The following is a 10211-nucleotide window of genomic DNA, read 5'->3' on the forward strand; positions in this document are numbered from 1 at the left end:
TCTCTCTCTCTCTCTCTCTCTCTCTCTCTCTCTCTCTCTCTATCTCTGTCCTTCAATCTCTTTCTGTCTCTCGGCCACTTCCCTACTGCCTCCAAACATGCTCATGTCTCCCCCATCCTCACTTGATCCCTCCATCCTTAAGAAGACCATCTACAACACATGTACAATCACCACTTCTTTCTTCTCACTCTCTTAAGTCTCTACAGAGTGGCTTCTGACTTTAGCATTAAACAAAAACTGCTCTCTTCACAGTTCCCAGTTATTTCTCCATTGCCAAATCTGAGGGCTTTTTCTAAATTCTCAACTTTCCTGACCTCTCTGCACCCTTTGACACTGTAGTTCATCTTCTTTCCCTTAATACTCTCTTAAGTTTTGGGGACACCCCCCCATTCTCCTCCTCCCTCTCTGACCGTTCCCTCTCAGTCTCCTTCGTTGGCTCCTTCTCCAGGTCACCCCCTCTAACCTCAGGGCTCTGTCCTGGCCCCTCTGCTCTTCTCCCTCTGCACTCCTTCTCTTGGTGACCTCATCAGCTCTGCTGACCTCCCTCCAGTTTCACATGTCCACCTGCCTATCAGACATCTAGAACTGGATGTCTTAACCTCAATTTGTCCAAAACACTCATTCTCTCCCTGCAAAACCACCTCCTTCTCACTAACTTCCCAGCCAAAGGTCTCAGTCCCCTGGGCTCATAAGAAAGATCTCATCCTTGATTCCTCACCCTCTGACCCTCTCCTGCCCCTGGGGATTTCCCCTATATAGTATCTCTTGAACATGTCCCCCTCCCTTACAGGCCCTCATCACCCCCACACCTAGGCTATGGCAATAGTTGCTGGGGGTCTGCCTGCCTCTACTCTCTCCCCGCCAATCCATTCTCCACTCTGCCACCAAAGTGATTTCCCTGAGGTACACGTCTAGTCAAGTCAACCCAGAGCCCCAAGGGAACCAGCTTGAGAGCCTAGGGACATGGCAGCTGATGCCCACCTCCAGCATGGCTGTCCTGAGCCCCTGCCCTCCTTGACTGATGAAAGAAACTTTGACTAGCTGGCTTCCCATGGATCAGGTTTGGGTCGGGATGTTTTCTGCTGCTGTTCTCAGGATTCTCCCCCCATGCACAGAGCAGGTCAGAAGGTACTCCAGGCACTCACTGCCCTTGGGCATCAGAACCTGAATTCTTGTACAAGTACGGAATAGAGGGAGGCCAGGCAAGGGAGAGGAAGCCCACGCTTGCCAGCCACCTCCCATAGCCCAGATGCCAACATGAGCCCCAGATCGCTGCTCCAGCCCTAGCTGTCTCTCAGTTGTTTGATGCTGCAGCTCTGTGGTGCTGCAAGCAAAGGCTGCTGGTCCTGGGACAATGGAAAGTGTTTATATTTGGAACTGTGAGCTCTTCCTGCCCCCACCAAGCACAGCTGACCTGGCACAAACAATGCCCCAGCTGAAGGGGGCACACTGGAAAGCACCAGCATGTTCTCTCTGGGGTCATGCTCTCCCATAGGCCTGAGGCCTTCTCGGGTCATCTGGTTTTTGTCTAAGTGAGCCAATAATAACCCATCCTTCTGGCCAGCCTGGTCTCCTCTGCCCAGGGTTTCTTCCCCCACCACTCCATGAGTAGGCTGGGTGCCTACCTTCCTGGAGTGGGGGGGAACCGAGTGGGGCCTGTTCCCTTTCCTTTCTCATCCCTTCTTCTCTGTAACCTGACCAGCTGTGCTTGGGTGGTACTGTGCTGTGTCAGAGCTGGGGGGACATGTATGCCAGGTGGTCCTGTGTCTCAGCACTGCAGCCTGCGTCCATGTGTGCCCCCAGATCCCCACATGTGTGTGTGTGTGCAAGGCTAGAACGTGTTCTAGAAGCCTGCTCCTACGTGCCAGCATGTGTGCAGGAGGCCAGGCTAGCTGCTGGTGCCACCAGAGAAATGGCAACTATTTGAGGTCAGGGATTCTGATCATTCTCTGACCTCTAGGGAGGCAGTTTGAGGCCAGGCCTGATATTGGAGGGGACCACACCCTCCTTTAGCAAAACCATGCTGCTTGTGGTCACTACTGCTGCAGGAGCTAACAATGTGGAGCCTGGCCCCCCAGCTCAGTCCCAGCCCAGCCCCAGCCTAGATCAGCCCCAGCCCAGCTCAGGTTCAGCCCCAGCCCCAGCCCCAGCCCCAGCCTAGATCAGCCCCAGCCCAGGCTCAGCCCCAGCCCAGCTCAGACTCGGGCTTCAAGTAGAAGGGAAGGAAATGCCTCCCCACACTCCTAGTTCATACCTGTCTGCCATATCTGCCCACTTGGCCTTGTTCACACCAGAGCAGACCTTGGAGAGACTTGGAATATTTCCATCTTTAGTCCTCTCAGTCAGAGAGGAGGGTATGTTGCTGTTGGGGCTCAGCCCAAGAGTGAAGCCATCTCCAGCCTTCCCAGGCGGAAGTGGCCTTTCCCTTGGACTTCAGCTAGCTCTAGGACCCTAAAAAGAAGTGGACTGGATCCGAAGGCCCTGGAAGCCCTAGGTCTGTGAACCTCTGGGCCCAAGCTGTGGGCATGGGGCGGCCCTTCCTCAAAGTCCATAGCTGCCCCATAGTGGAGGCTGTGCCAATGGATGTGCCAAGTGTATGCTCTGCATATCAGGCACAGTGCTGGATACCAAGGAGCCTGGCACCAACTAGTCCTGTGTGCAAAGAAGTCGGGTCCTCTGGCCAATCTAAACTGGGTAAGAGTTCCTGGCTTAGTAAACACAAGGGGATTCCAAAGGGAAGCAAGTCCCAACACCTGGGTGGGGAGCTAAGTGAGAAAGGGCTCCTGGAGGAGCAGCTAAGAAGCAGAGGAAAGAGAAAATGTCCCAGGCCAAGGGTGGAGGTGAGAATGCTGAGGAAAGGGCTGGAACATGGTGTGCACGGAGGGCTGGGAAGGGGGCAAGAGCCAGACTCCCCTGGCAGGCCTCAGCTGCCCTCTGTCTCTGAGGATGGCTTCTTCTCATGTCCCAAGCAGCTAGCTGGGCAGTCCCAACTCCTTCCCTCAGAGAGGGTGCCACCTGCCACCCGCCACCCTTTGGCCAGTCCCTCTGATTTCGCTTATTCTGGGAGGACCTCCTACCTACCTACCCCCAACTTCTCCAGGGTTACAGCCTCACACTGTGGAGGCCCTAGCCCAGACAGGAGGCTAGAGGCCAACCCTGCTGGGGCCTTGGCATGGATCCTTTCAGTGGTCCCTGGGAGGAAGGTGCCCTGGGCCTTTTTGAATAGATAAAGACAGTGAGACTCAGTGGGGGCTCCCCCTCATGGATCCAAAGGCCTCAGGGATGGGTGGCCTGGATGGGGAGGCCATGGACGTTCTCTTTGCCCAGAGGAGCTGCCAGGGTGTTCAGAAGGTTGTGGGGGAGGAGGCCGAGCAGGCTGGCAGACGCCTGTGCCAAGGAGCCCTCCACAGATGGACCCAAGGATTGCAGGAGCTCTGACAGGGCTTCCCAAGCTTGGCAGTGCAGCTGGCTCCCATTCCAGATGTGCTCGGGTGGCCTGGAACAGAGAATGTCAGCAGATAGAGCTGTGTTCAAATCTTACTAGTTGGGTGTCCCTGGACAAGTCACTTTACTGTAGCCTGCATCAGTTTCCCAAAGTATAAAATAGGGATGATGCCAGGGTTGTTGAAAGTGAGATCATATTTCTAAAGTGTTTAGCAGGTTTCCTGGGTTGCAGTAGAAGCTGTATAAAGCCTTATTCCCTTCTCCACCCCACCCCCCACCCCTTCCAAGGAGCAGGTCTTGCCCAGCCTCCCAAGGGCCTTTGTTTGGGCCTGTCTGGCTTAGCCCTGCCCTGCCCTGCTCCCAGCCCTCTTGGCAGCTGGGGTGCTGTATTCCTTGGGCTAAGATGAGGTTTTAGCCTTCAGGCCTTGCAGACTGAAGGCCAGACTTCTGCCCCCAGCTTGGAAAGGCCTTCCCAGGCCTGGCCCACCCCATGTCCCTCTGTTCTTACACAGCCTCCTTTGACCAGAGTGTTCGTGGACCCCTGGCCTCCTCTGAGCACCTGACGCCTGTCCCACTCAGCTGTCTGCCCACCTCAGCTGCCCCTCCTCCTGTGCCGGGTTATTGGGGTGATGAGAGAGGAAGGAGACTTTTGGAGGAGAGCTTGGTCAGAGCCTCCCCTGCTCCTCACTCCCCCCATCTCCTGTCCCCAGGAGGTTCCCCTTCCTCTCTGTCTCACCTGCCCTCTGGAATGTGACCATGCCCCCCGCCCCGACTCACTCCAGCACTCCCCTTCATGCCTTTCCCTGGCCTGTCTGTACACCTGTGTCTCCTCCTCGCCCTTGGCTGTCCCTAGAGCCCCAGGGGTCAGTGCCCCCAGTCCCCTTATATTGAGCTCATGTTTATCCACTAGATCTCCAGACATGGACAGGCTGTCTCCTTCCTGCTCTCTTTGTATCTAACTTAGCACAGGCTGAGTGCTTGATACAGGCCTCTTGATGAGCTGGCATCTAAGGGTCCTGGATTAAGGACTGGGGAGGGCCTCAGAACTCCTGTGGCCCAGTTCTCTCATTTTACAGGGAAGGAAAGTGAGGACCAGGTTCAATGACTTGCCCAAGGTCACTCATCATCCAGGGAGCAAGTGGCAATCGTCAAAGTCAGCCTGAGTTCATCTGTCTGTCTCCTTTTCCATCCCTTCCCCTCTCCAGGTGAAAAACCATACAAGTGCTCCTGGGATGGGTGTGACTGGCGCTTTGCCCGCTCGGATGAGCTTACCCGCCATTACCGCAAGCACACCGGAGTCAAGCCCTTCAGATGTGCCACTTGTGACCGCTGCTTCTCCCGCTCAGACCACCTGTCCCTGCACATAAAGCGGCACCAGAACTAGGGCATCGCCCAGAGATCCTCCATGTGACCCTCCCTCCCACCTCCCTAGCTGGAAGCCAGCTCATGCCCCATCTCAGCCCGGCTTTGCTGGCGAAGCCTGGGATCTGCAGGTGCCGTCACCCTCTTTGGGCTCTGCCTCACCACATCCCAGTTCTGTCCCCCAAAAGATGTGTTAGCAATGTCTAATAGCAAAGTCCTGGGAGGAGGCCTCTGCACCCACTCATCAGCTCCAGGATGAGCTGCTCTGGGGCACCAGGAAAGGGACAGGCAACTTGGAGGGTTTGTAGCCTGCCCACATCTTCAGCTTTGCCCTTGGCCATTATATATGATAAACCCTGACGTTTGGGTGTAGGAGTCTCATTAGCACTGCAGGGTTTGGGGAGCCAATGATCTGGAGATAGGCAGAGCTTTTCGGCTTCAGTTGGGCTGAATAACAAAGGCTGCCTACCAAATAGCCTCTGCCCCTCAGCCCTGAACATCTATCACACCGCAGTGCCTGTGTCCCTCAGCTACCCCCACTTCCCCGAGCCTGCCACCATCTTTGACTCAGTGAGAGCGTGCCTTCCCTTTTCGTGGAGCAAAGCTGACCTTCCTTCCCCATGCATTGTCTTGTTTGAGTCTCTCAGGTCACTGGAGGCCAAAGGGACTGGCCCCAGAAGTTAAGATAAACAATCAAAAAAAAAGGAAAACGTTTTTTAAATAAAAGAGAAAAACACCCCCCAAAACCCAACCAAATGAATGTGAGTGAGAGAGTGTGTAAGATGGTAACTAACATTCGTGGCAGTGATTGAGGTGCAGCCGTCCGCTGGCGCCTTTCGGAAAGTTCTGCTAATGCTACGTGGCAGCCTCCTGTTCTGGCAGAGGGATAAAGCTTAAAGCCTATTGCTTTGGTGAGTGTTTTCTTCTGGAGCATGGGGCCAGCCTTCGGTGGAAGGAATGGAGGGTGCTGCCCTGGGAGGCACCGAGCTGCCGAGGGGCTCCCACCATTGCCTCTAGTGCAGCCTGTCGCATGCCCAAGTGTCCTCACTTCAGTACCCACCTACTTGAGCTGTGCTGAGGGCAGAGGCAGAGGCCAAGAAGGCTAAGACTCACTAGCTGCCCTTCACAAGTTTCCAATACAGAATATGCTGTAGCAGCTGGAGAATGGCAGAGAAGGAGCATTTGGGGCAGGTTTGCCACGCCAGCCCCAGAATCTCGCCCTAGCCTCAGCTCTGCTCATTGGGCCTTTTTTTAGCGGGTATCCTGAAAAGGCCCTTGACTTTCTGATCTGGCAGTTCTGAGATGAGTGCATCGGCCACATGCCTAGAACAATGTTTCTACAAGTCATTTGACCATATTGCTTGTGCTCCTCTCATGGACAGGCTACAGAGGGGTGGCCTGAGTCGAGCTGTGTAGCCCGAGAGCATTAGGAGCTGGCTAGATGATTAGAGCCAAGGACTGCCTCTGTGTTGGGGCCATGCCCCCCACATCTCCCAGCTGCTGGATAGAGCCCGTTGTCCTCTGAGGCATTCCTCAAGCTCAGGATATGTGGGGATCATCCAGCAATGGGGTGACCCTCTCCAATCCATGGGCAATGCAACAGCTGACAACATCTTCCTGAAGTCCAAGACAGACATTGTTACTCCTGTGTCACTCCCCTGTTGCTTCTCCTTCTGGGCACCTAGAGGTTCCCAGCCTGGGAACTGCACTTGACCCTTTCCTCATCCCCTACCCCGTAATAGCCAATGGATTGCAAAGTCTCCTGGGTCTACTTGCAGTCTTGCTTACCCCATCAGGCAGTCCCTTCCATACTTCAGGATCTGCTCACATCAGTTCAGTTCAAGCCAATGGCATTCCTGGAATGTGTGTGCTAGCCCCAAACCCACTCCCAGCTCCCTAATATTGGCTCTGCCCCTGTTTTATTCCCTCCTCTTCAGGCATCTACCCAAGTTAGTCTACCCGGTACAGTCCTCTGGGGTTTCCTCTTAGCTCCAGGGTAAAAGGCAGACTTCTCTGGCTGCTGCCTGTCATCTAGCTTGCAATGACCCTGCCAATGACCCTCATTCCTGTCTGTGAGCTTTTTACTCCTTACCTCCCCCCCACCCCCACTCCCACTTCAATAAGTCTCTCACCTAAGGTTTCCATGGGAATGCAGGGAAGTCCTCAAGAGAAGAAAATGGCACATCCCTGGCTAGAATGAGGGGAGCCTAACCATTCATGCCTGGAAGACCTCATTTCCATGAACACTTAATGCTCAGAGCTCACATTTGGACAGAACTTTACAAAGCACTTTATGTGAGTTATTGATTTTCAAAACTCTATAACTCTTGCCATTTCCCAGATGAAAGAGAGCCTGGCGGAAGTTATGTTACCTCTCTGGGGTCACCTAAGGGTCTGCCCAATCAGGAAGAGAGGAAAGAGGAGCTCAGCAAGTCTAGGTCCAGGTGAAGGGTGGCAGGCCAGTAAGAAGGAGGGCCAGACAGGCAGTGTGGGTGAAGATGAATGAGAGGCTGGAGGGGGTCGTTTGATTGAAGGCTTTGGAGGGAGTGAAAATGGATCCCCCTTCTGTGCCTTCCTCTCTTCCCCCACCTCCACATACAGAGAAGTCATTTTAGTTTGCTTTAGTTTGGGGATTGTCTGACATTCGGACCTGCACAAATGGGAGCTGCTTTCGCCCCTCTTCTCTCATATGCCCAGCATGTAGCACATTGTAGGCACATAATAAATGTTTATTGACTTAATTGGAACGTGAGTACTTTAACTGAATTCCCCTCAAGCTTGGGACTTCTTCTAGACATCTGGGGTCTGGTTTAGAGCAGACAATGGATTGTAATTATTGCCCGAGTCAGAAGGTGTCTGTGCTCCCTGAGAGGTGGTGCTGCATGGTGGATAGAGATCTGGCCTCTGAATCATGAAGGCACTCCCTGAATTTAGGGCCCGGGTTCTAATCCTAGCCCTGCCCTAACTCCCCGGGTGCTCTTGGGCAATCCTCTTCCCCCAGGTTTTCCCAGTTTTCTCATCTGTAAATTGAAGGGGTTGAACTACATGGCTTCTGATGTCCTTCCCAACTCTAAATTGATTAGGATCTTCATTTGCACAGCAGGTGGTCGTTTGTAGTGGTGAAGGGAGACAAAAATCACAGCTCCCCCTGCTGGCCTGACTGCATGATGGCAGTCTCAAGGAGCCTCCTGGAAAGCAATGTTAGATGCTCTGGAGCTCCACTTGGGAGCACCTTCCAGGTTACCCAGCCCTCTTCAGAGTCCTATCATAGGATTCAACACGAGATCACCTGCTCCAACCCCCTCATTTGATAGAAGAGGAAACCGCCAAGTTGTCCGTCCTTGAGTCCACGAGCCTCTCGGGGAGCTTTGATTGGCAAAGGGACATTTGGAATCAAAAGCTTAACTCCAGGACTCCTTCCAGGGCTGCTTCTCCTTTCTCACCCCTCTCACATACATCCCTTTTCCCCATATTCACCTCACCCCTTGACTATTCCATGACGTCCTACTTGGCGGCTCTGGCCACATGCCCTCAGACAAGTTCTCCCTCTCACTGCCTGTTCTTCACTGCACTCCCAAGCAAACAGAATTTCTATTTCTCTTGTCATATTATTGAAAATTCTAAGTCACCTGCACAGCCCCTTACTCTCACCACTCCCCCCCACTGCACCAGAAAGACTCGTCATAAGTCATGCTCCTTGGAGGAAACGCTGGGGCACAGCTCCCCTCCCATCTCCAGGGGCTCTGCTCTGGCGCCCCAGATGGTCCTACTCATACCCAGAACATGATCTCACCCAATTCACTTTGGAAAGTGATTTCACAACTACCATGCTCCGACCTCTGAAATGTCTCTTTCTCTGTTTCTCTCTGTTATATATATTATATATTATATATTACATTGCTCTCCAGAGTGGTTGGATCAGTTCGCAACTCTACCCACAGTGCATTAGTGTCCCATATTTTCCCATATCTTCTTTTCCCATTTTTCCCAATTTCCCCATATCTTCTGAAGCATTTATCATTTTTCTGTTTTGTCATGTTAGCTAATCTGATAGGTTTGGTGTGGTACCTCAGCATTGTTTTGATTTGCATTTCTCTAATCAATAGTAATTTAGAGCATTTTTCATATAACTATAGATAGCTTTCATTTCTTCATCTGAAAACTGCCTGTTCATATCCTTTGACCATTTATCAATTAGAGAATGCTCTCTCTTTCTCTGTGTTTCTCTCTCTTTCTTTCTGTCTCTTTCTCACTATCTCTCTCTGTCTTTATCTCTCTGTCTCTCTTTCTCTCTGAATCTGTCTGTCTTTCTTTCTCTCCCACCCATCTCTTCTCATCACCTCTCCATCTGCCTCACTCTTCTAACCCTAGTCTTTATTCTCACTCCTACCCTGTGTGACCTTGGACAAGTCACATCATCTCCTTGGGCCTTGGTTTCCTCATCTGTAAAATGAGAAGATTGAACTGATTGGCCTCTGAGGACCCTCTTCTAGCTTGATATCTGAGATCCTAAGTTTCTATCTTGGTCCCTCTCCTCCCTTCCCCCCATCTTCATGACCTCATCAGCTCCCATGGGTTTAATTTTCATCTCCACACAGCTGACTCCCAAACCTCAATAGTCAACCCTCCTCTCACTCTTGAAGTCCAGGTCTACATCTTGAACTTGGCCTGTCTTAACTGTCTTCCCCCTTAATGCCGCCACTCCTCTGGACTTCTTTGTTTCTATTCCAGTCCCCCAAATCAGGGTCATAGCCTCTAAGGTCCTTCCCTGGTGCAGGTCATCATCACCTCCCTTCTACTGTCTCATCCGCAATCCACCCTCTACACATCTTCCATGTTATTCTCCTACTTATATTTTTTCCTAGTAGCTTCCTATTGCCTCTAGAATAAAATATGAATTTTGTAGTTTGACATCAAAATCTCTCCCCAGTCTGGTTCTATCCCATCTTCCATGCTTATTGCACATTTCTCCCCTTACGTACTCTCCATTCCCACATTTCCTATTGCTGTGCCTTTGGCCAGACTGCACTCATCACCTTCCTCCTCTCCTCCACCATCCTCCTTTAAGGCTTAGCTCAGGTCTCCCCTCAGAATGAAGCCTGCCCTGATCCCTGCCACACACACTCCACCCCTAAGCAGGGACTCTTTAGTGGTCATCTCGGAATCCTCTTGGCTTTGCGTAAGGCCAAGTGAGTACCTGCTGAATCAAATTAGCCCCAGCTCCACCTCACCTACTGCTCCTCTGGCTGGCTAGACAGTGTGGCATTTTAATCATTGGTCTCCAGCAGATGGCACCCAAGCCTGGCAGTCCACCCAACAAAGGACTGGGTGACACAGGTTTGCCAAGATCTCACCTCCCACTGCTGGAGCAAGCACCACTTTGCCCTTCTCCCCAGCCCTTCCAC

Source organism: Petaurus breviceps, unplaced genomic scaffold (assembly GCF_028583685.1).
Source record: "Petaurus breviceps papuanus isolate PSGF00001 unplaced genomic scaffold, PetGlider_PUasm1.0 90333, whole genome shotgun sequence".
NCBI classification, from domain to species: domain Eukaryota; kingdom Metazoa; phylum Chordata; class Mammalia; order Diprotodontia; family Petauridae; genus Petaurus; species Petaurus breviceps.